Raw genomic sequence first — 26,595 nt, 5'->3', positions numbered from 1 at the left:
ATCTCCTCAGGATCATGAAGATGCCATCCAGGATTTAAATTATAGATTTCTTGATAGAGGTTATTCTATGAGGGACATATCCAGTGCCAGGTTGTGGACAGATCAGCAGTCTAGATCAGATCTTTTAAAATATCAGAGTAGGGGTACTGATAAAGGTGATACCATTAGATTTATTACCACATTTGGGAAAAATCATCAATTGATCAGAAATGTGTTGAATAACAATTGGAATATACTTTTGGCTAATGAACATCTTCGTCACATATTGACTGACGAATGTTCTATTTCTTACAGGAGGGGTAAAAAAAACCTTGGGCACGTTATTCTCTCATTATAAACATAAGGACAGTGGAGGTGCAACATATAGACAACTTACCCTTTCCGGTGATGAGCTGTTGGGGACTTTCCCGTGTGGTCATTGCACTTCCTGTTTAAGTATTAATAAAACTAAGGAATTTTCTAGTGCCAATACTAGTAAGATATTTGATATACGTATATTTGCCAATTGTTCAACATGTTGGGTGATTTATTTAGCTATATGTCAGTGTCAAGCTTTTTATGTGGGTAAAACCTCGAGGTCCCTCCGAACTAGAATTGTAGAACATCGTAGTGACATTCGGACTCACAAAATCAGTAATGCACTATATCAACATACTGTTAAGCATCCATCTGCTAAATTCATATTTTGTGCCATTGATAAAGTACAGGGCAACAGGTCCAACCAGACTGGTTGGCAGAGTGTCCTAAGTATGAAAGAGAAATATTGGATTATTCACCTGGGAGCTCTTTTTTCTCCAGGTTTGAATGACCATTTGTAAGGTTTTTTCACATATATATTAATAATATATATATATATTTGTTAGTTATTTAACACCACATCTGGGCTTTATATTATTGTTATCACATTTATATTTTTGTTTAAATTGTATTATTCATGCACTGTTTGTGCATTTAAGAATTCCTACTTATCAGTTAGGTTTCATTGTGAAGCATGTCTTTAAATCTGATTTTGTAACTAATTGGTAACCATTTGGTTATTAGTTGATTAATTATTCATGTATATATAAGGAGCAAGTCTTATGTAATTATTATGGCTGTTATCCTCACTGAAGAAGGTACTATACCGAAACTAGTTTGAGGTTATGGAGAGTGGATGTGTCTTTGACACTATTTTACCTCATTAAAGCATTTGGGAACCTGTTGCTGGCTCTTGTTTGTTCCTGTTCTGCTGTTGGGCCGTGCAAGCTTGAACGTGCGTGGGTTAGTGTGTCACTGTAGGCTTATAAATGCCCCAGGGCAGATAGCCTAGTACCAAACTATGAAACTATGAAATAAACCTCTTCTCCAAGTACTCTGCTTTTGTTGTCATAAGGGGTGGGATTATTAATTTGAATCCAAGAAGATCCATCGCTGTCCATGGTCACCAAAACTGGATTAGCAGTTCGGTTTTTGTACAGATGTTTAAAGGAGGCCACGACTCTAAAGTAATGGTCAGACTTCCTGAGGGCAGGAAGTTGGGAATCCAGCTCCAGTGATGCACTGGTGAATGCATCCTCCAAGACTCCAATAACTGGAACAAAAGCTACAAGTTTAGGTTCTGGTAATCCCAAAAAATTCTCTGCATCTTTTCTGGGCATTCAAGTAATCTTCAGCTTCCTACTTGAAAAAAAAATCCTTCATCCTTCATTCTACTAAGGATAACTACAAATGAGAGATCCTCTGGTGAGTAGGCAGAGGATAAGGTGTCCTCAGTGTCTGATGTATGGGGGGGGGGGGGCATCTGGTCTTCATAAACTAGTTCATCCATCTCCAGTTATGAGGAATCAGACAACATCAGGAGGGTGCCTCTTGCTTGTTTTTTTTTTTTTTGGCTGGTGACCCCAAACACTGAAGGAATATCTAAGAGAAGTTGCAGGTTTCTACGGAAGAACATGAAATCCTATACCATTCTCACAAAGTTTTGCCAGCTGAATTTGAAGCAAAATGGCAAACATCTAACAGTTGGATATTTGGATATGTTGGGCCTGTTTTAGGAGTAATAGCCATCTCTGAAGTCTCTAGTCATGGGCTAGAGCCAAGGACTTCGAGATGAGATCTGCACACATCCTGGTATATAAGAACAGAGGGTACACCACCCTCATCCTCAGTTATCAGAATACAGTAGTTGAAACTAGAGACCAATACACAACAGCAATGTGGCACATAAGACCACCCAGCTGCTGAAGGGCTTTATCTCAGGAAGATGTGACTTCTGACAGCATGGCCTCTTGAGAGGCTTCACCAGAGGAGTCAAAACAGGTTTCCAGGATAGGTGCTGTGAAAGCACCTGGTTGGGGCTGATGTCATTGAGCCTAGGGGGTCTTTGAGACTCAATCATTACATGACTGGCTACCCCAGTGTCCCTTCTCCTAACGGCATATCTCTTTATATTTCTTTGGTGGGACATCCAATGACAATACGATTAATGTCATGGCAGTCCTAGACAACGTGTATATCTCTGAAATATTTCTAGCTGAGGTAATAGCAAGTAAAAGAACAGTTTTCCAGGTTAGGTACTTGAGGGGAGCTGAGGCTGCAGGTTTGAAAGGAAGCTGTGTAAACTTCTTTTTCCAAGATATAATTCATGGAGGAGCAACCAACCTTCTAGATGGTCTCAACTGTAGAACCTTTTTTTTATAACACCTTTATTGAATTATGACTTGTGAGATAGGCAAACTTACATTTATATAAAAGAAAGCAAAACATATAACTTGTTCACAGTTACAAACATTATACAGCACATACATTCTTTTGCACAATATAATCAATCCAATAAGACATAAATTGGTTAATTCCTGCCATCCTTTAAACCTCATTCACCAGAATTAAACTTAACAAGGCCTTACTACATCTAGTCAATTCATATCCTGTATCCCAACTTAAAAAAAATAACTTCTTTAGTTACATCCATTTGCTCACCAAGTACTTCCAGCATGGTGTTATGTGGGGAATTTTTAAAGTCTGCCAACCCATTACACTCCCAAAACATAAGGAAGTGCTTAACAGGCTGCAGTGACGCAAGGTATGGCTCTATAGGTAGGCAGACTGAACTGGAAAAGACACGTGCCTTTAAAGAGTCATATGCCAGGTCTGATTTGAATAGTTCACCAAGTATTACAAAATCAAAATCACTGACATTTTAAGAAGGTCCTGATTCATACTGTTGCATCACACAGAAATCATCTTCCAGTTGTCTAAGTAGGCTTTTCTTGTGGCAGTCTCTGTGGGCTCCTTAATGACAGTCAGCAAGTGCTCAATGAACTGGTGCCTAAAAAGACAAAGAGAAAAAACATCCAAGGAGTGAGCTGCAAAGCCCTCAGGCTAGGTGGCATGAGCCCCTTGTCCTGTGTGAAGAGGTCTAACTGCAAAAGCAGCATGGGAGGTTTCACCTTGGAATTTCTGAATGAGGATGGAGAACCAGCACTGCCTGGACCAAAAGACAGTTTGTCGACTGGCCAAAACAATTTTGATTAAAAGTGAATCTGACTAAAACCACTTTCAGTGACAGCGGAGTCTTTCCTCTACTGCTGCTGCGCAACCTTGAATAAGTATAAACACACTGACGGTATAAAAAAAAAAGATTACATCAGAGTTTCACCAAAAGCATTTTCAAAGTAATTGCTTTTGTCAAATTCACTTTTGACAGAGGAGGCTTCAACTGGTTGACATGAATCTGGTCAAAAGGGTGTCAATACGAGCATTTGTGGACCCTCATCCATCATTTTCTGTATCGAGTGGAGGAGAAAGGGAACTGGAGGCAAAAACTGCAGAAAGACATGTCATTTAATGAGAACGTACTGACTGCCCAAGCTTTGTGCAGTGTTCTGGAGCAGAATTTCAGCTGCTGTTTGGTACTTGGAGAAGCAAAAGGTTAACCTCTGGGACAAGAAAAGCATCCCTGTTTAGTATCGACTCATGGGGATCTGATGATGATTTGCTCAATTGATCAGCCACAGAATTTAACTGGGATGGGATGTAAACTGTCCTTGGGGTCATTTGGGACTGAACAACTATCTCTCAGGAAGTAGTGGCCAGCCTGGGCTGTGCATGTTTAGCATCAAACATCCAACAATGTAAGTAAAAAAGAAAACCAAAATGTGCAAAACTGCTAAAAAGAATTAGGAATAATGAAGAGGAATATATTCCTTAGACCTACTGCACAGAAAACCATGAATGAAACCAAAGAGTATGAGTTTCCTCAGCATAGGAACTTAAAATTTTAAGAAGAGCTGCATGACAGAGAAGAATAAGAAAATACCCAAATCTTCCATCCACAGCATACGGCCTCTCAAATTAAGATCTACAACCATTGACTTCTGTTTTAAATATCATACCGGTCACTAAAATGTGTTTACAAGTATTACCAAAGGCCATTAGTACTTCATGCAATGTAAACCTAATCAATTTAGTAGTAAAGCATGAAGCCTTCTTCTACCAACTGTGATTATGTCAGATTTCCATATATCATTAATCATGCAATATTTCAACCCAGGAATTCTCTAGAAAATGATGTTAACATCTACTTGCTTAAAAATGAGGCCTTTAGTATTTTCACCTCAACTGTCATTGAAACTTTTATTTTCTCCACCCTGTCATTGTTTTCTTATGAAATCACACATCCAGAATGATACTAAGGAGGGGGCCACATTACTTTATATGTACCAGGATGAAATTATGGGTAAACAACTACATTAAAGGGGCCTTCTAACATTTATATATTTACTCTCAAAATGTCATTCCACCTGCAATTCTGAGTTAACAGGGTGTCCTAACTGTAACTGAAAGTCAATAACAGTTAAGAAAATTAAGTACAGTGGTTACACCACCTACTACTTTGTTAATTTAGGAATATGCATAACTCTGATACTACACAGAGGTGGTCTTTACAGAAAAGAAAAGAAAAAAAAACAGGCACAAAAGTATGACTAGACAGAGCAGAATACAGTTAGCAGTGTACATGGTAGACAATTTATTTCCACATCAAAAGATGTTCATACTTTCCAATGGATAACTCAATATCACTTTAATGAGTGTGTGGCATCTACTACAATCTTCTGCAATACTACGCAGAAGAAAAAATCATGTGGCACAAACAAGGATCAGTACGTTCCTTCACTTCCACTTAATCAACATTTTTCAGTTCTTAATGCAGTAAAGATGCTGAAAAATCACTGTCAAAAAAATTGCAGTCACAGGTACTTGCCTTCCGAATTACAAGAATTCCAATATCTGGAGGTATACAGGCTACTGAATATCAAAAAAATAAAAAGAATGAAAAATATGTAATTACTTAACAGACTAATGACTACAGCAGATCACTGATCATCAATAAACTGAAATTAAACTTCAGATGCATACTACTAAAAGATTTTCAAAAATGAATTTTCATAACTGAATGGGCTCATTTCCCAAGCCAAGCAATTCATGTTTTCCACACTTCTGGTCTTTTCAGAAAACTTTCATATTAAAAAAAAAAAACAGCCACCCCACCTCACCTACCTACCTAAAAGCAAAGTCATCCTGAAGTAAGAGTTCATAACATAAAAGAAGTTGTTCCTAGGGAATCAGTCACTGGCCAGGATCCACTGATGCCCGTATTTCCCACAAAGTTCAGACTAGCTTGGGACTAACAAATAAAGGATCACATGCACCTTAAAGCATCGTGTTCCTGTGCCTTTTATTAGTGGAAGCTAAAAGGACAAAAATACACCTTCTGGGATAAATAACTCCTACATGCCAGACATCCCTGATGGTCACCAACTGTTCTAAACTCATGAAGTTTGCCTAGCTAGTACCAGAAAACCATTTGCTCCAGTAGACTTGCATCCAGACAATATTCCTCAATTAAATTAGTTTAAATCTGCTTTAAAAGGAGAGCATTCAACAGGACACATGTTAAGAAAGCCAGGTTACATAAAGTCAAACACATACTGTACTTTAAACACAGGTAGAAGCTGCAAAAACGAAGAAGAAGTAGGCTAGAAGCTAGTAGCTCAACTTTCAAGCTTAGAGTTCATATGGTCATAGGTAGGTACTAGGCTATCGGCTCAAGGGCCTAAGTAAGCCTAGCCAACAAGGTTCCCTGGCTTACGCCACCCAAGAAAGTTATTTTCCTGTGTCCCCATCGAGCAGAGCCACCGAAGTGATCCCCAGGATGTATTTCCAATTTCCCATCCAGTCATCAAGATTTTTCTTGAAGAGTGCTAATGAGGAACTTTGCTTGACAGAAATGGGTAGCTTGTTTCAGAGTATGGGAAGTCTCTGGGACAGGAATCTATCCCTCCAGCATGTCCTGCTTATCGTGGTGACAAGGTTTAGGTCCCTAGAGCGTGTAGCTCAGAGGGATTTCTTTACGTGGAGCATGTCCAACAGCTCTGGGTTTGACATAGCTTTATATATTAGGCTGAGATCACCTCGGAGTAGGCGATATGCTACGGAGTAAAGCTGGAGATTTTTCAGACAGTCAGTGTAGGGCATCTGTTTGAGGCCAGTAATCCTTTGTGAGGTACTTCTGTGGCCTTTCCAGCTGCTGCAGATGTCTTGTGAGGTACATTCCAAAAGGGGCGTTGTACTCTATAATGGGTCTAATGAGTGTTGAGTAGAGGGGAACAATGATCTCTTTTTTCCTAGATGAGAACCCTTTTGTGATGAGGTGTGCCATGTAGAAGGATTTCCTGACTACTGTGGCGATGCGATTATCAAAGGAGAGACTCCTGTCCACCTGGGTCCCCAGGTCTCTTATCACACAATTGGCGTTAAGTAGACTGCCACCTATGTGGTAGTTCATGGGTACACAGTTTTTATCAAAGGGGATGACAATGCACTTTTGGGCATTGAGCTTGAGGCCATGCCTCTGACACTAGGCATCTGTCTCACTGAGGCCCTTCTGTAGGATGTACACATCATTTGGGGACTCAGCTATGGCTCCTAGTTTGCCGTCATCTGCGAACTTCATTAGACAAAGGCCTTCTGTGTTAGCCTGTACTTCAGAGAAGTAGATACCAAACAGGAAAGGTCCCAGGACTGAACCCTGTGGTACTCCACTTGCCACTGGTTTGAAGTCAGATTTGGAGTCTGCAACTTTTACAGTGTGGGTTCTGTCAGTGAGCCAACTGAAAACCCATCTTGTGACATAGGGATTTATACCTAGTTTAGTGAGTTCAGCTATAATTCCAGAATGGGGGATGTTGTTGAAAGCCTTGGAGACGTCAAGATAGGCTGTGTGAATCACCTTACCCTTGTCTACAGCTTTGGTGACTGCCTCAAAGAAGTCGATCAAGTTCAGGAGGCATGATCTGCCTTTCACAAACCCGAACTGGGTGGGGTCCAGAGTTTGGAGGTTACCAATGTCTTTGTTTATGAGTTCCATGATACATGGCCTTACAGACCAGCCTCATCAGGCTAATAGGGCGATAGTTCCCACGATCAGTGCTGGCTCCCTCTTTGTGGAGTGGGATAACTGTTGCTGTGCGCCATTCAGTGGGCACAAAGCCTGATGTGAGTCTATGACTGAACATGGTGCTTAGGTAGGGAGCCAGTTCGTTCTGAAGTGCGTGTAAAACGCAGCCTGTGATGTTGTCCGGTCCCATGAAAGCTGTGTTTTTGGATATAGAGAGTGCAGCTTTTACCTGCGTAGTTGTGATTACAGGGACTCTGCATTCTTCCTGTATAGATATGGGCCCTTTAGGGGGTGAGGGGGGGGGTGAAGTTAGAACTGAACCTATCTGCCAGGACGTTGGCAATATCAGTTGCTTCTGTAATTTTCATGCCGTTGTGCTGTAACTCAGAGCAGATTTGGGTGTTGCCATTGAGATTCTTGACATAGCTACAAAATACTTTGTGGCTGTCCCTAGAATCAATGGGATTTTGTTTTCATAGCTAGCTTTGGATGATCTTATAAGGGATCTCAGTTTCTTACTGAGGCTGACCAGGGAACTCCTCCACTTATGGGATTTTACTCTCTTTTGCAACAGTTTCTTCCTTCTATTATAGAGTTTGCTTATGGCAGGGGACCACCACATTGGCTTCCTTTTTTGGAGGATAGCGTCTTGGTTCTGTTTGGGATAGCACAATCCATGCACTCGTGTAAGTGCTTATAGAGTGCATCTGTGTAGGATTCAGCAGTCGTAACTGTATTGTCCATCTGCATGGGTGTCATGAAGTTCGCCACTTCTGTCTTAAGAAGCATGAAGTTGGCTTTGGAGAAATTTTTTTACAGTGATTTCCTTAATGGGGGGTGGGGCGGGAAGTGGATATCTAGGGTGATTAGCTTATGGTCAGATCTGAACGAGAAGTTGACATCAGGTGTGGAACACTAGTCACTCGTGTTGGTCATGACTAGGTCTAGGATACTGTTGCCCCTGGTGGGGGCGTGGATAAGTTGATCCAGGGCATTGGAATTTATGAATTCCAGAAAGCGTTGGGCGAAGGAGTTGGTAAATGAGTAGTTTTCCCAGTTAATGGTGGGGTAGTTGAAATCACCCATTATTAGGGTGTTTGGTTGAACCCTAATATTTCCAGTATATCAAGAAAAGAGGAGTGGGAATCCTGGGGCATGCTGAGGAGATCTGTAGCAAACTACAGTTTGGACCGCAGTTTTGCCCAAAGTTAGTTGCACTTGGATAACCTCGGATGCATTATGCTGAGCAACTAGCCTGGAGGTGTGGATATCCTTAATGAATACGGACACACCTCCGCCTTTGGTGTTAAGGTCCAGGTTAGGTGGCCGAAAAAAAGAAGTTATGTACTTACCATAACGTTCCATCTGAGTAGGTAACTTCATTTGTCAGCAACCTGTGGGTATCGGATCCGAATCGGATCCGAGCCGGCAGCTTTATTCAGCTAAGATCCAAGCTCCAAGCTCCTCCCTCTTACCCATAACCCCCTGCCATTCTCCTCAGTCCTCAGATCGAGTTTGCTTAGCCTTATAACCTACTACAATCAAGATCAACTAAACTTCCTAACCTGATGTTATCTGGTACAGAGAACACAAGGTCCTAAAAAGACGAGCTATAGGTTAGGGGGACGGAGGGGGGGTTGGTTGCTGACAAATGAAGCTACCTACTCAGATGGAACGTTATGGTAAGTACATAACTTCTTTATCTGAAGTAGTTAACTTCATTTATTCATCAACCTGTGAGATAGAGTCCCCAGCTACCTAAACTTGGGAGGTCCTCATGGAAGAATATTCCGGAGCACTGCAGAGCCAAAGGACGCCCTTCCTCTGGAAATTAAATCCAGCTTGTAATGTGTAACAAAGGTATGGGATGAAGCCCAAGTGGCTGCAGAACAAATATCATCCAAGGACACCCTGGACCAAAAGGCAGCAGAAGTTGAAATCGATCGAGCAGAATGGGCGTGAACTCCGACAGGTTATGGTCGGCCAGAACTCTTATATGCAAGAAGTACACAGTGTGAAATCCATCTGGACAATGTAGCTTTTGACACAGGTTTACCCAAAAAGGGTTTCGCAAAGGATACAAGGAGTTGCTCAGATTTTCTATGACCAGCAGTCCTGTGTAAATAGAACCTCAATTGTCTGTGCACATCTAAAGAGCGTAATTTGTATTCACATTTGTTTTGATAATTTGGGAAAAACACCGGCAAATTGATAGATTGATTAATGTTGGACTCAGAGGCGACTTTAGGTAAGAAGGAGAGATTGGTCCTGAGGGAGACTCTATCTTTATGGAAGACCAGATATGGAGGTTTGGCGCAAAGGGCTTGAAGCTCTGAAACCCTTCTGGCCAAAGTGATGGTAATGAGAAAGGCCGTCTTCCAAGATAAGTATTTAAGATCCACCGAAGCTACAGGTTCAAAGGGGGGGCCAGTAAGAGCCTGAAGAACAAGGGTTAAATCTCACGGAGGGACTGCATCCTTCACAGTAGGCCTTAACAGGAAAGTACCCTTAACGAAAGTTTTGCAGATCTTGGAAGAAGCTAATGAACCGAGATCACTTCCCACATGAAAGTGTGAAATTGCTGCTAACTGGACTTTGACGGTGGAGGAGCTGGCACCTTGATCGAATAGGTGCAACAAAAACTCTAATAAAGCTGGTATCGGGGCTGTAAAGGGGTCCATATGTCTATGTCCCGCCCAGATCGAAAAACATTTCCATTTGCTCTTACAGACCTTCCTGGTAGAAGGTTTATGAGCTTTGACAGAAGAGGAGATACCGGGAGTCCTAGCTATGATTGGAACTGGATCAACCAAGCTGTGAGCTTGAGATTGCCCAGGTTTGGAGTTGTCAATTCCAGGGGGTGAGAAATCAGATCCGGAGTGGGATCCAGAATCCATGGAGGATTGACCAGATGAGACCACAGGCAAGGGAACCACATTTGACGAGGCCAGAATGGGGCTATGAGAATCACTCTGCTCCTCAACCGATGAGCTTTCTGCAAGAATCTTACCATGAGGGAAAGAGGTGGATAAGCATAAAGTAGACCGGATGGCCAAGCGTGGACTAGAGCGTCTCTGGGGGATTCCCCTGGTGGGGGAAGTAGAGCAAAGTACTTGCTGCACTTTGCGTTCAAAGGCGACGCGAAAAGATCGCAGCAAGGTTGACCCCACTTGAGGAAGATCTGCTTCGCTACTCTCGGGTTCAGAGACCACTCATAAGGTGAGAGGATGGTTCGACTCAGCTTGTCCGCCAAAATGTTGGACCGACCTGGAATGTGCATTGCTATGAGAAAGCGGTTGGTGGAGATCGCCCATTCCCAAACTCTCATGGCCTCTTGACACAGCGGATAGGATCTGGTTCCCCCCTGTTTGTTATACCAGACTACAGACATGTTGTCTGATTGAATCGCAATTGTCCCTGTGGGAAGTACGGTCTGGAGTGCTTGCAACGCTAACAGCACCGCCCTCATCTCTAGGACATTGATGTGCAACAAGGTCTCTGAGTGTGTCCATGTGCCTTGGACGGTTCTGCCCATGCAGTGCCCCTCACCCGAGGTGAGAAGCATCTGTGGTCATCGTGGCTTGGGGTGGGGTCATAGAAAAGGGACGCCCTTCCCGGAGATCCGAGGATTGAATCCACCAGAGTAGGGACCTCTTGCAAACATTGCTGAGGGGAATAGTCATACTTAGCGGGTGTTGCAGGACAGACCACTGGATGAGCGAATGGTGAAAGATTGATGGCAGCCGCCATGGAACCTAGTGCCCGCAGGACCAATTCCACTGGGGGGGCCCGGGGATTGTAGGAGAGCCATCACATGGAATGTCAAGGTTCAAAGCCTGTCCGGAGTTAGAAAGGCCCTCAAGAGGTTTGTATCTATCTTGGCTCCTATGAAATCTAAGGTCTGAGTTGGCTAAAGGGAGGATTTCTTGAGATTGTTAGAAATTCCCAGATGAGAGGCCAAGTGAAGGAAGTAGCCCCTGGCTGAACAGAGTAGATGCCTGTTGGGGGCAGTCAGGAGCCAGTCATCTAGGTACGGAAAGACCTGTATCCCTTAAAGCCTCAGGTGGGCCGCTACAACTGCCATCACTTTGGTGAACACCCTGGGGGCTGTGGTGAGACCACAGGGAAGGACCCTGAACTGATAGTGACTGGCTCCCAGCCAGAAGCGGAGAAACCTCCTGGATCGTCTGTCCATTAAAATGTGGTAGTACGCATCCTTGAGGTCTACAGAGCACATCCAGTCTTTCTCCTGTAGGAGTGGGAGAATGGATTGAATGGTGACCATCCAGAATTTTTCTGTGGCGACTGCTAGGTTCAAAAAGGACAGGTCGAGGATTGGTCTTAAGTCCCCCATCTTTTTTGGCACCAAAAAGAACCTGGAGTAGAAGCCTGATCCGGACTGGTCTTGGGGGACGGGCTGGATTGCTCTTTTATCTAGCAGCTGCTTTATTTCTGCGACTGCTGCCTCCCTTTGATTTGGTGGGACATCGGGGAGGCTCCGGGATCTGAGAGGACGATTCAGAAAAGGGATAGTGTAACCTCTGGATATGATTCGAAGCACCCAGCGATCCACTGTAATGGACTCCCAAACTGCTAGGTGCCTCGAGAAGCGCCCCCCCGACTGCCTCCAGAGTGGAGCAGTCAGGTAACCCCTCAGGGTTGCTGCGCGGGCCGATCCGAAAAGGGTTCTCTCAACCCGAAATTCTTCGGACCTCCTCTGCCTCTGGGCCGGCGTCCACCCTGTCCTCCTCTGCCTCTGAAGGACGAGGGGTCCGGAGTGAAACGGGACTGTTGAGATTTCCGGAACCACATCTTCTTTTGTCCCCTTTGGTTCCTGGAGAAGGACCTTTGGGGAGCAGAGAAGTGGATTCCGACGGCAGACAATGTCTTCCCGTCTTTCTCGCTCTGGACCAGCGTGTCGCGGACGGTCTTGCCAAACAGCAAAGAGCCGTCAAAAGGGGCATTTGCAAAGGACCCCTTGAAGGGTTCCGCAAAGTCGCAGAGGCGGAGCCAGGCATGCCGCCGTAAGACAATGCCCGCTCTGCTAGCTCTAGCAGCTCCTTCTGTGGCATGGGAAAGGAGACACATAGAAGTGTTTGAAATGGACTTAAGAGTGGCCATTCGGGCTGAGAATACTTTCTTATCCTCAGCCAACATGGACTCTGGGGGCAACCCTGCGTATTCCTTGACAAGATCCCGTATGACATGTGCCATGTAGTTCAGCAACCTTACAGAGAAGGTGGCTGAAGCAAACATCCGCTTCCCTATGCGGTCCATCGTCCGAGACTCCTTGTCGGGAGGATGGACTGAGGAACTCTCTTGGGCCAGTTCCTTCTTGGTGGCAGCCGCCACCAACATGGCATCTACTGGAGCATCCTTGCTCCAAACCGTCCTGTCTGTGGGTGGGCTAAGAATTTTGTCAGGTCTCTTTGGTATGGGCTCCACAGTGTCTGGTTCCTTCCATGCCCTGGTAGTAATCAGATCTACCAGGGGATCGGTGGGAGGGGACACCCAAGAGGTGGATGGGCCTGCGTCAAACGCCTCCAGAAACACAGACTCATCGGAGGAAGGTTTTTGGGCTGACCCCCCCCCTCTAATACGAAGCATTTTAATAATACAACTGCCTCATGTACACAGACAACCCTCTCCTCCTCCCAACAAATTCCAACACATGTGAGAGATGCAACCATATAGCCAAACTGGAGGCTAAGCTCTCTCAACTCAGTACTGGCAAAACCAGTCAGGAGGAGAAGGAAACCACACTCACTACAATTCCAGTCTCACATAGACCTACCACGACAGCAATCCAAACACATAATCACACAAAAACATACTCGGAGGCTCTAAATAAAGATCTGCCTAAGCAGCAGAGACCTCCAAAGCAGACACCCAAGCAACCGCTACCACAAAAAAAAACACGTGCAACACATATCTCACAAAGCCAGTGTGCCGAACAGTCACAGCCCTTAAGGCTAAACAACACACCTGATACACTTGTAATAGGTGACTCTATCATCAGGCACACTGACGTCCCGCTCACCAGGCTGAACAAGGAGAAGGTCACGGTGAGCAGCCTGTCTGGCGCTAGGATCCGCCACATAACACAAGCACTCAGGTCACTCCAAGGCAAGTAGAAATATGACTCAGTCATTGTCCATGCTGGTGTGAATGACCTGAGACGTACCTCCCTGGACTACATGAAAAGAGACATAGAGGAGCTCTCTGAGCATGTAGCCCAGGCTGGTATGACCCTGACCTTGAGTAGCATCTTACCCTCACCAAGAATGATGTCACAGTATGAAGACAAGATGATCAATTTCAACAATAGGCTTAAGTATTGGTGTCATTCAAAGGGGATCCAATGCCTATCAGCTTGGGATGATATGCACGACAAGCCGCGATGCTTTGCTAGGGACGGCTTGCACCTGTCACCCTGGGCTTTCGGATATTGGTAAAGGCTCTTGCTACCCCCATAGTGCCTTTTTTAGGCAAGGCTCAAAAGACAAACCCACCTCCATAGGTATCACAAGGGATAAGAAACTAAGAGTAATGCTACTCAACGCTAGAAGTCTAAACCTCAAGATGCACGCGAAACTCTCCTTAGCATGGAGAACATCGATATCGGTGCAGTAACAGAAACCTGGTTCAGGGGTCGAGAGCACCCCAGCACTACCAGGTTATACCTCATACCATGCTTTTCGCCCCAAAACTTGGACCGAACCACAAAAGGAGGGGAGTATCGATATTCATCAAAGATACCCACACCTCCAGGTTGGTGGCAAAGCACGAAGCATCAGAGACTATCCATGTGCAACTAACAGTGGGTAAAACTGCCTTCCAGTTTATAGCCTGCTACAGACCACCCTCCCAAACCCAGGAACCCCACTCAGCCTTCCTGAGAACACTGGAAAATATGAAGGTCTCTCCGAACACCATTATATTGGGCGACTTCAACTACCCAAACATAGATTGGGAGCATTACTCTAGCTCCAACACCCTTGCCCAAAGGTTCCTAGAATTCATAAACTCAAATGCTATGGAACAACTTGTTACCACTCCCACAAGAGGGGAAAACATACTGGACCTGATCATCACCAACATGGGGACTCTATGCTCCAGACCAGAAGTATATCCCTCACTGGTAAGATCAGACCATAAACTGATCTCACTGGATATTCACATCCCGACCCCACCCCCTGCCCAGAAAACCACAGTGAAAAACTTCTCTAAAGCAAATTTCACACTCCTCAAAACCGAGATGGAATCCTTCAAAGCCCCCGGGCCTGTTGAAAATACGGCCCAGACAGCAGAATCCTTTATAAATGCATTCTATGAACACCTTCAGGACTGCATGGATCATGCCATCCCAAATAAAACCAAGACCCAATCCTCCAAAGGCAGACGACCTGTCTGGTGGACCCCAGCCATAAACAAACTATACAGTAGAAGGAGGAAGCTACTACATGATAGAGCAAAATCCCAAAAAGGGAAGGCATCTCTGATCAGTATTAGCAAAAAACTAAGGGCACTCATAAAATCGTCAAAGGCCAGCTTCGAGAGAAAAATTGCACAGGACACTAAGGATAATCACAAGGCTTTCTTTAGTTATGTTAGGAACCTGGGTGGGAATTCCCAGATATGCTCAGAATTAGTCCAAAATGACAAAAATACACTGATCCCACAGACATTGCCAACATCCTAGCTGACAGGTTCAGCAAACTTCTCCCTCCCACCAAAGGGCAAATATCTATCCCAGCAGAGTGCTGCCCCTGACATCTCAGATGCTCAGGTGGGAGCCGCCTCTCCAAAGCAAAAACACAGCATCAATGGGACCAGGCGGTGTCCCAGGCTGCGTCCTACATGAACTCCAAGAAGAGCTAAACCCAAACATAAAACTACTGTTCAATCTCAGCCTTACTACAGGATATGTACCCAAAGAGTGGCGTACAGCAACAGTGGTCCCTCTCCACAAAGGTGGTGCCTCAACGGACCCTGGAAACTATCGCCCCATAAGCCTGACTAGCTTGGTCTGCAAAGCTATGGAAAGGATCATCATGGACCTCATAAATAAAGATATTGGGGACCTACAGACACTGGATCCTACCCAGTTTGGCTTTGTTAAGGGCAGATCCTGCCTCTTAAACCTGGTTGACTTCTTTGAAACAGTCACCAAGGCCATTGAAGGGAAGGTGGTCCACACAGCCTATCTGGACCTCGCAAAAGCCTTGATACAATACCCCACTCGGGCATTATAGATAAGCTCACCAGCTTAAATATAAACCCCTATGTCACTAGATGGGTTGCAAACTGGCTCAAGGACAGAACCCACATGGTTAGAATTGCTGGAGCCATGTCAGACTCCAAACCAGTTACAAGTGGCGTCCCACAAGGCTCAGTCCTGGGACCTCTCTTGTTTGGTATATATTTCTCGGAGGTACAGGCCAACACGGAAGGACTGTGGCTGACCAAGTTCGCAGATGACTGCAAACTGGGCCATAATCGACTCTCCAGCCGACACAAGCATCCTCCAAAAGGGCCTCATAGAAACAGACAACTGGTGCCAGAGCCATGGCCTCAAGCTAAACGCCAAAAGTGTATAGTCATCCCTTTGGCAAAAACAAAGTGCCCACAAATTACCACATAGGTGGTAATCCATTAAGTACAGAAGAAGTAATTAGGGACCTGGGGACCCAAGTTGATAGCAATCTCTCATTTGACAACCACGTGGCCAAAGTGGTTAGAAAAACATTTTATATAGCCCACCTAATCATGAAGGGATTCACATCTAGATTAGGGAGGTCATCGTGCCTCTTTACTCATCCCTCATCAGGCCCATAATTGAGTACAATGCCCCTGTTGGGATGTACCTTACCAAACACCTGCAGCAACTGGAAAGACCCCAAAAGTACCTCACCAAGAGGATCAAAGGGCTCAAACAGATGCCATATGCTGCCCGGTTAAAGAAACTCCAGCTCTACTCAGTGGCATACCGCCTGCTCAGAGGTGACCTGTGCCTGACGATAAGGCCATGTCCAACCCGGAATTAAGGGACATGCTGCACCTCAAAAATCCAAATCCCATCGAGCTACACTCGAGACTTGAACCTCAGCACTGAAATAAATAGGACATGCTGGAGGGACAGATTCATAACCCAGAGGCTCCCTTCACTCTGGAATAAAATCCCAGTTCAGGTTAGGCAGAGTCCCTCATTGACTCTTTTCAAGAGGAATCTTGATGAGTGGATGGGAGATCGTAGGTTTACCCCAGGTATCACTTCTGTGTCACTGTTAGACAGAGGCACAGTATACTAACCTCGAAAAAGGGCATAGCAAAATTAATTTAAAATGGGTGGCGAAAGCCAAATATACTCTGGCTAGGCTTATAAATGCCCTAGGGCAGATAGCCTAGTATGAACCTATGAACCTATTTCCATAATGTCTCCAAAGGCGATATCCTCGAGGGGGGGTGACCTTGGGGAACCTTCCCCTTCCTCTAAGTCTGTGTCCTCTCTCAGGGACTTAGGTGAGTCCAAGTGCCTCCTCTTGCACTTACGTTTGTGAGGAACCTCCTCGGGGGGGCTGTCCGAGGATGTCTCACCAACCACATCCTGTTCCTCTAAGGGAACCATCTGGGACGTAAGCACAGGCTGTCCCTGGGGCCGGGTGATGGAAGTTAGGCCCGTCTGAGAGGGAGTGATGGGTGGAACTGCAGCAGGAGCCTGGGGCCTCGAGTCCCTCGACAAAAACCCTCTCCACAACATTGAACGCCGAAGGAGAACTGCTCTCTCTACGCTCCGAGAGCAGCCCCTTCGGATCCGAGGTGCGGACCGGAGCCGGCGCCGATGCATTCGGATTCGAAGGGCCAGTGTGCTCCGACCAAGACAGAGCCAAAGACACACTAACACCTCCGGATCCGAAGCTCAGCTCACGGCTCAGAGCTCAGATCTGAAAACAGACCCGATAAGCTCGAGGGTACGGTCAGAGCCAAAGAAAGGATTACTATTGGCGCCGAGCTTTCCCCGGCTCCGATGCTGTATGTATCCGACGGTTCCGAACCCCGGAAGTGGGTCGGAGAAGGAGCAATCAAGGTGAAAAAGGGGGTCGAGCTCCCCCCCTGAGGAGGGGGGGGCAGGATCACTCCCATCTGCAGTTGGGGCTGGAGAAACCTACGCATCATCCAGTCCATATCTGCATCTGACAAGCTTCTTGTAGACCTTGACGAGGCCACCGAGGCAGGCCTGGAGTGATGCCTCGAAGACCTCGAAGGCGACCGGGTCTCCTCCTCCGGCCCTGGGGAAAAACGTGGAGAATGGAGCCGGGAAGGAGAAAGCCCAGAGGCCCTAGGAGAGACTAGCTGCTTCGCTTGCGGAGACGAAGAGGAAGCTTCGGCTCACCGCTTGTGGTGCCTGTCCTTTTTTCTCTCCCTCCTAGATTCCCTCTCCTCCTGAGCCTCGGTGGGAGGGTGAGTCCCGGCCAGGGGAGCAGGGATGGCAGGTGGAACCGCTGCGGTAGCAGCTGGTGCCGCAGAGGGAGAAGAGGACGAAGCCGAGTCCGGGGGCAGAAGTCCCGCCAGAATCGGCTTCGACCTCCTATCCCTCAAAGCCCTGGGGTTGAAGGCTGCACAAATAGTGCAGCCCGAAGAAAGATGGTCAACCCCAAGGTAGATAACACACCGAGTGTGGCCATCTGCCGGGGATAGCTTATGGCCATACTCGCATTTAGAGAAGAAAGTTTTAGGGGCCTCGGCCATAACTGTAAAAAGGGCCTAACCCAAACACACCTTCACACACACGGGAAGAGGGAGACTAGTAAACTGAGAAAATATAAAGATTTAACACAAAAACTTGGCTAAAACAACTACAAAAGGGAACAACACTCACTCGATAACAATTAAACTAAAACTAGTTAAAAAACAGAGGAAATTTTCTTCAAAAACTCACGAAACCCTACGCCTGGAACTCATTCTAGTTGCTTGAATAAGCCGCGGCAAACGAGATCTGGGGACTGAGGAGGATGGCAGGGGGTTATGGGTAAGAGGGAGGAGCTTGGAGCTCGGATTTTAGCTGAATAAAGCTGCCGGCTCGGATCCGATTCGGATCCGATACCCACAGGTTGATGAACAAATGAAGTTAACTACTTCAGATGTGTGGTATGAGTTATAGCCTGGTAATGCAGGGGTGCTCTCTGGAGCCTTGAACCAGGTCTCAGTCACTGCACAGATATCGATGTTCTCCATTTTAAGGAGTGCCTCGAGGGAGTGCATTTTGAGGTTCAGACTTCTAGCATTGAGTAGCATTACCCTCAGTTTTTGCTTGCCTGTTCCTGTTACGGTGGTGAATTTGTCATTTGAACCTTGCCTATAAAAGGCACTATAGGGGCAGCAAGAGCCTTAGCCAGTATCCAGAATCCCAGGGGTGACAGGTGCAGGCCATCTCTGGCAAAGCATCATGGTCTGTCAACCATGTTGTCCCAGGCAGACAGATACTGGATCCCCTTAGAATGACACCAGAAGCTTAGCCAATTGTTGAAGTCAATCATTTTGTCCTTGTACTGCGGTATCATTCTGGGTGATGGCAGGATGCTACTCAGGGCTAGGGTCATACCTGCCTGGGCTACAAGATCGGATAGCTCTTCCATGTCTCTTTTCATGTAGTCGAGGGAGGTACGTCTCAGGTCATTCACACAAACATGGACAATGACAGAGTCATATTTTAACTTGTTGTGGAGTGACCTATGTGCGTGAGTTATGTGGCGGCTCCTGTCACTCGACAGGGAGCTGACAGTAACCCTCTCCTTGTTTAGTCTAGTGAGTGGGACATCAGTGTGCCTGACTATAGAGTCACCTTTGACTAGTGTGTTGGGTACGTTGTTTTGCCTTATGGGCTGTGGTTGAGTGGCACACTGAGTCTGTGGGCTTTGTGTCATTTGGGTTGTGTTGGGGGGTGGAGGTTGCTTGCATTTCTGCTTTGGAGGTCTCTGTTGCTTGAGATTATTATTGAGAGCCTCCGCAAATGTTTTTGTGTTTCTATGTGTGGATTATGGTGGTGTAGGTTTAGTGGGCTATGTGGTGAGTGTGGTGTGGTGCAAGTGTTTACCTTCTCCTCTTGACTGTCAAGATCAGTCTTGGTTGGATAGAGCTTTACCTCCAGTTTGGCTAGATAAGTGCATCTCTCACAGTTTGTGGTGTTGGGTGGTAGGAAGAGAGGGTTGTCTGTGTACATGAGGCAATTGCTACATTGCCCCAAGATGACCAGATTCATCAGATAGACAGGAAAGAACACTGGGAGCTGACCCTTGGACATGCCTGAATAAAAAACTACTTTCCTCTAAACAAGTGAGGAAAGTGAGTACAAGAGCCGTTTATCTTTAAGCAAGTGAGGAAAGTAAGTACAAAAACTGTTTTCCTCTAGGTAAAGAGGAAGGTTGAGTGCTGTAGTAATTTGTTGCTTATTTAGTGCTAACAAGTTCTGAGCACGAATAAGCAAATTCAAGTGCTAAAACTAAGAATCTGTACCTGGATCTTATGGTAGATAAGCTACCTAGTGCTTATCACTCCCACTGATAAGCTAGAATGCTTCCCTCCAACACAGAAAGGCTTGGGGGTTCAGAAGCTTACAAACAATCCTGGATACAACAAATCTGTATCTGGACTAGACTAGTTACAAGATAGGTGGGAAACAAGGGCAAACGCGGGCTTTTAAACCAGAAGGTTGAAAGAGATGGAAAAACTGCCCAAACGGCCAATAAACTACAATTTCTGGGCCAGAAACCACTTTTGTGGCAGATAGGGTACCTAGTGCTTACCACTCCCACTGATAAGCTAGAAGTCTTCCCTCCAACACAGAAAGGCTTGGGACGAGGCACAAAGTTCTTACTTTACAGATGCAAACAAACTGAAATCATGTACAAATACACTAGGAAGAAAGTATAAAATGAGCAGCAGAATCACTTATGCAATAAAACTATATTATACTGAATGCTCTGTAACTGCTTCTGATATTTCAAGTTTAGCAATATTGGTTACTTACTTTGAAGACCAAGACGGTTTATAGAAAGTAATAAAACTGGCAACCTCCAATGTTAAGCTCCAACCAGTCCTTCACTTTGGCTATTCAGCACAAATAAATGTAAAATCAACGGCCAACTTCACAAAACAGTACCAATAACCACCAATTGAAGAAGTCAAGAGAAGAAAGAAGTATATATATATATACATTTGGACGAAAACGCAGATATTTTAATAAAGCGTTCATTTTTGGAATATATACTTCTTTCTTCTCTTGACTTCTTCAATTGGTGGTTATTCAGCACAAATATCAGAACATCCAGAAGCAAAACAAGTTCAAGAGATGACCTGTCTGCTACTTCCATAAAGTCAGATTCTGTACATTTATTTTATTTTTCTTATCAATGCATTTATTAAAACTCTGCTGTGATTAGTTTCATTCTCCTGTACATAATACAGACTGATTCAATCACTTAACATACAACAGGCAATGAATATTTCATCAATGTGAAGTATTAACATAAAATTTGTTCAGTTACACTTGTACACTCAAGGCTAATTTTCTACTTCATTTCCACGTAACTTCCACTTGTATTCATTCCTTACAAAAGAAAATTGAATAAATTCTACCTGAAAATGTCCAGACACACACCACCAGGAATTACTGCACATTACTAATTATACACACACACATATTACATAATGTCCATCTTGAATTAGCAGAAGCCTTTCTTTACCTTCATGGCAGGATTGTGTTGATTGGCTGCTGGGTAGTGGAGGTTGCTTCTTTTGAGCTTTTTTTTTTTTTAAAAAAAATGTTGTCTAAGGTTGTATCTTCTGGTATTTAAGCCCTAACTTTGAGAGGATTTCTGTCTACACACACTGAGCAGAGTGGAGGAGGGGCACTGACTACAACTCTGATCTGATATATATAACAATAAGTATCCTGTTTTTTGGCTTATTTATACTGGTTATTGCTTCTAGCAATTTATATATAGCACTTTTTATTGCTTGCTGCATACGTTTTACTGCATTTTATTGCTATAAACTAATCTGCAGGTGTGTTTGCAGTTAAAAGCATTCTGTAGAGTCTCCTTGCTCCTTTATCTGTTTAAAAACTTTCATTTTGTGGCTCACTGCTATGATAAAGATTTCTGTAGTGTTTACTGACTAAAAGAGTGTAGGCTAATAGCTTTAGTATTGTTGTTCACCACCCTACTTGGTGGCTTTGCAGTTGCCCGCCCCTACTGTAAATTTGATCTGGGACACTCCTCCCAGTCTAGTGTCATTAGCTCATTCTACGTAATACAGAGAGAACATCTGAGAAGGCCAACCCACTTAGTTTCTTTCCTTCTGTTCCTCCTTTCTCCCTTTCTTTAAAAAAAAATCCCTAAATCTCCTTATGTGCTTCACAAACATTTTGGAAATATAGAGTACATTTTAGTGCATTTATTAAAACTGTATTTGCCTTAATATTGCTAAAACTCAAGTGCTCTAAGTTGCACTGCATCTGAATTGTTTAAGTGTGTTTTAGCTGCTTTTCTGTATATATAGACTTATCTGTATATGCAGACTAGCTACTTATTCTACTGTATTACTGCCTCTTAAATCATTTTTCAGTTGTGCACTTGCCTTGCTTCATTTAAAAAGTTTTAAATTGCTAATTCTGTAGAGTTTTAATTGCATTTACTGTATAGGGCTACACATTCAAGTGTGTTAGCCTTTTCTGTGTTTATTTAATGTATTATTACATTGTTTAGCCTGTTTTAACCGGAAAAAAAATACTATCTTGTTTGCTCGTTTCCCGCCTTTCTTAGCTACTATAGTCCATATCCCAGGCTTTGCTGGTCTCAGGACTTTATTTTCTGTGTTCAGAGCTATCCAGACCTTGCTGTGGTAGGGGGAAGTCCTACTGCTTACCAGTGGGAGTGGTGAGCATTGTACTGCCTATCTAACACTGGAGGAGTGGTTTCCAGCTCTGAAATTGTAATTCTATTAGCCTTTTTGGGCTGATTTCTATCCCTTTTAACTTTCTGGCTTAAAAATTTGTGTGTTTGTGCATTTTTCGCATCATGCAGCACGGCGGGGCTACGGTTAAACTATTCCAGGTGCCAGAAAGTCTGCTCATCAAATTTTCCCTTAGAACTAGCTAGTTTCTCAGTAGTAGCACTAAAATCTGAACCCCTGTGACTAGAACCTGCTGGAAAGCACTAGGAAGCCTTAAACTGATACAAGCACTCAACTCTCCTTGTCAATAAGGAGAAATTAATTGTAGGCACTAAACAGCCCATAATTGCAAAGTTCTTTGCAAAGGTAAGGTAAAACAGCTCTTGTACTTTACAAAAAAAGCAACTACACAGGAATGTCCAAGGGTCAGCATCCGGTGATTTCTCCTGTCCACCTGGTAAATCTGGGCATACTGGGGCAATGCAGCAACTGCCTCATGTACAAAGACAACCCTCTCCTCCTACCACACAACACTACAACCTGTGAGAGATGCACTTACATAGCCAAACTGGAAGCAAAACTCTCTCCAGCCAAGATTGTGCTAGACAGTCAAGAGGAGAAGGTTAACACCTGCACTACATCTAAAGCAACACATTGCCCTTCCACACCATCAACACCCACACATAGCAACACTAAACCCACATAAGCGGAGGCCCTTAACATTAACCTGCCCAAGCAACAAGGACCTCCAGAGCTGAAACACAAACACCTGTCACAACCAAAGTGACACATAGCTCACAACACCAGTGTGCCACCGAACAACAGCCCCTAAGGCAAGACAATGCACCCAACACTTTAGTCATAGATGACTCTATAGCCAGGCACACTGATGTCCCACTCACCAGGCTGAACAAGGAGAAAATTACAGTCAGCTGCCTGTCGGGTGCCAGGATCAGCCACATAACGCATGTGCTCAAGTCACTCCACAACAAGTACAAATACGACTCTGTCATTCCCCATGTTGGAGTGAATGACTTGAGACGTACCTCCCTGGACTACATGAAAAGAGACAGGGAAGAGCTCTCGGATCATGTGGCACAGGCAGGTATGAGCCTAGCCCTGAGTAGCATCCTGCCTTCGCCCAGAATGATACCTCAGTATAAGGACAAAACGATTGACTTCACCAATTGGCTAAGTTTCTCGTGTCATTCAAAGGGGATCCAGTATCTGTCTGCCTGGGAAGACAATGCTTTGCCAGAGATGGTCTGCACCTGTTACCCCTGGGATTCAGGTTAATGGCTAAAACTCTTGCCACCCCTATAGTGCCTTTTTTAGGCAAGGTTCAAAGGACAAACCCACCACTGTAACAGATACAAGCATGCAAAATCTGAAGGTAATGCTACTCAATGCTAGAAGTCTAAACCTCATAATGCACTCTCTCGAGGCACTCCTAAAAATGAAGAACATCAATATCTGTGCAGTAATTGAGATCTAGTTCAAGGCTCCAGAGAGCACCCCTGCAATACCAGGCTACAACTCTTACCACACTTTTCGGCCACCAAACCAAGACCGAAACACTAAAGGTGGAGGAGTGTCCATATTCACCAAGGATATTCACACCTCCAGGCTAGTTGCCCAACACAATGCATCTGAAATTCTCCAGGTGCAACTAACACTAGGTAAGACTGCAATCCAAATTGTAGCTTGCTACAGATCCCCCACCATGCACCAAGACTCTCACTACACCTTTCTAAACATACTGGAAAATATTAAGATACAACCAAACACCCTAATACTGGGTGATTTCAACTACCCTGCCATTAACTGGGAAAACTATTCGGGTACAAACACCTTTTCCCAACGGTTCTTGGAATTCATAAATTCCAACGCTCTGGATCAACTAATCCATTGCCCCACCAGGGGCTCCAATATCCTAAACCTGGTCATTACCAACATGGAAGATAGATGCTCCACACCAGTGGTCACACCCTCATTGGTCAGGTCTGACCATAAGCAAATCACCTTTGACATCCACATCCCACCCCCCAGTAAGGAAACCTCCATAAAAAACTTCTCCAAAGCCAACTTCATGCTACTCAAGTCAGAAGTGACAAACTTCATGAAACCCATGAGGACGGGATCTGAAAGTTCGACCGCTGAATCCTACACTAAGGCACTGTTCGAGCACATCCACTCGTGCATGAATTGTGCCATCCCAAATAGAACCAAGATGCTCTCCTCCAAAAAAAGGAATCCCCTGCCATAAACAAACTATACAACAGAAGGAAGAAAATGTTGCAGAAAAGAGGAAGATCCCAGGATGCAAAAAACTCCCTTACCAGCCTCAGTAAGAAGCCGAGATCCCTCATAAAATCCTCAAAAGCTAGTTACGAAAATAAAATTGCCAAAGATTCCAAAGACAACCACAAGGCATTCTATAGTTATGTCAAGAATCTAAATGGCAATGCTCAGATCTGCTCTGAGCTACAACAGAATGGCATTAAATATACTGATCCCAAGGATATTGCCATATTCTGCAATAGACTGCCCATACATGTCAAGCAGAACACCTTCTTGGCCTTCTTCAAAAGGAACCTTGACGATTGGATGGGAGATAGGAAATTCACCCCGGGGATCATGTCAGTCGCCCTGCTAGACAGGGGTCCAGGGAAGTAAATATTGTGTGAAGAAATATCCAGGGAATTGTTATGGCTAGGCTTGTATAGGCCCTAGGGCCGATAGCCTAGTACTAACCTATGAATCTATGAACAACAAACAGTGCTGGAACTAATAAAGTGCACGGAATAAGGAACATCCACCGAATACAAACTTCCAGCACTCAAAATCCAACACACCTATATAAGGCAATATCAAACCACTTTCCATTTCACTTATAGTTCATTTCATCACTTTACTCATATGAAAGTCAATAAATAATACTAGTAATTAAGTCTCACAACTGCTCACAAACCGGTTTTGCCAAAAAGGTGTCTTCAGTGCTTAATGCATTACAGGAAGTTATGCGGCTATACCATTTAAGAGAACGTCCCTTAAAGTGACAGCCTCTACACAAATCATCACAAAAGCAAATCGCTATAAGTTAGGACAACTATGACACATATTCAAATAATACACCAATACATCTAAAACATTTTTAACATTTTTTAACAATTTTCATTCAACCCTGGTTTATATAAAGCCCCCAAAGTTAACAACCCACATAATTTCTTTAAAATCCAAGATCTTATGTTTTCTTACCAATGAAAGTCCCTCCACCCCTTACCTTAGCAATCCCCACAAAAATAAAGTGTGCCCCAACGTGTTCTAACCGATGTTTACAAAGTGCAATTCTAAGCCTTCTACAACTGATATCACTGATATGTGGTGCAATTCTATGTTTAAAGATGTTTGGTCAACAAAGAATGCACCACACTGGCAAAAGTACAGTTTTGTACCTACCATAAATGTAGATGTTAGAGTGCTAATACAGCTGCAGTAATAACATATGGGTTCTCTGCCATCAGGCGGTCCCTCGGTCGGCCGAATTCCAAAGTCTAGGTCCGGCGTCGGTTGTTGTCGCTTCCTTTCCTGACGTCAGCGAGGCAGGAGTATATAAGACACAGCCGACGCCATTTTCTTCAGTCTTTCTTGCCCCAGATGTCAGGTGCCCCCAGTAGGAAGGCAATACATAAATTATATTTATATACATGCAATGCAATGTAATCAAAAAACAGTAGTTGCAAGCAAATATACCATAGAAGGATAACCCAAACAGGTTGTATGAAGAGGGGTTAGGTCCTAAGCCTTTACCAAGAGGGGAAGGAGGGAGGAATGTACTGCAGCTGTATTAGCACTCGAACATCTACATTTATGGTAGGTACAAAACTGTACTATGTTCATCGTGCATACAGCTGCAGTAATAATATATGGGTAGAATCCCAAAGCTACGCACAGGGTGGTAGGCACTAGGCAGAACTGGGATGAGCCAGAATGCCCTGCAACACAGCAGTAGCAAAGCCTGCTCTAGTTTTGGAATATAAAGGCAGGTGGTAGTGTCTTGTGAAGGTATGCACAGAACTCCAAGTGGCTGCCTCCAAAATATCTTTGGTAGGAACTCCTCTGAGGAAGGCTGTAGAGGTAGCTGTGGCCCTGGTGGAGTGGGATCTGATGCCTATAGGGACAGACTTTCCATGATAGGAGTAACA

The 26,595-nt window shown here is 44.5% G+C and overlaps 1 protein-coding gene across 2 annotated transcripts in view; it reads right to left on the bottom strand.

Moving 5' to 3' along the window:
- DENND5A (DENN domain containing 5A) overlaps positions 1 to 26,595 on the bottom strand; it is a 1,739,423-nt gene that overhangs the window by 1,280,386 nt on the left and 432,442 nt on the right. The window lies entirely within an intron of this gene.

The sequence above is a fragment of the Protopterus annectens genome, chromosome 17.part0 (genome assembly GCF_019279795.1).
Source record: "Protopterus annectens isolate FY-2018-M chromosome 17.part0, PAN1.0, whole genome shotgun sequence".
Lineage (NCBI taxonomy): Eukaryota > Metazoa > Chordata > Ceratodontiformes > Protopteridae > Protopterus > Protopterus annectens.
The sequence above is the reverse complement of the archived record's forward strand: the minus strand, read 5'-3'. Positions and strand labels throughout refer to the sequence as shown.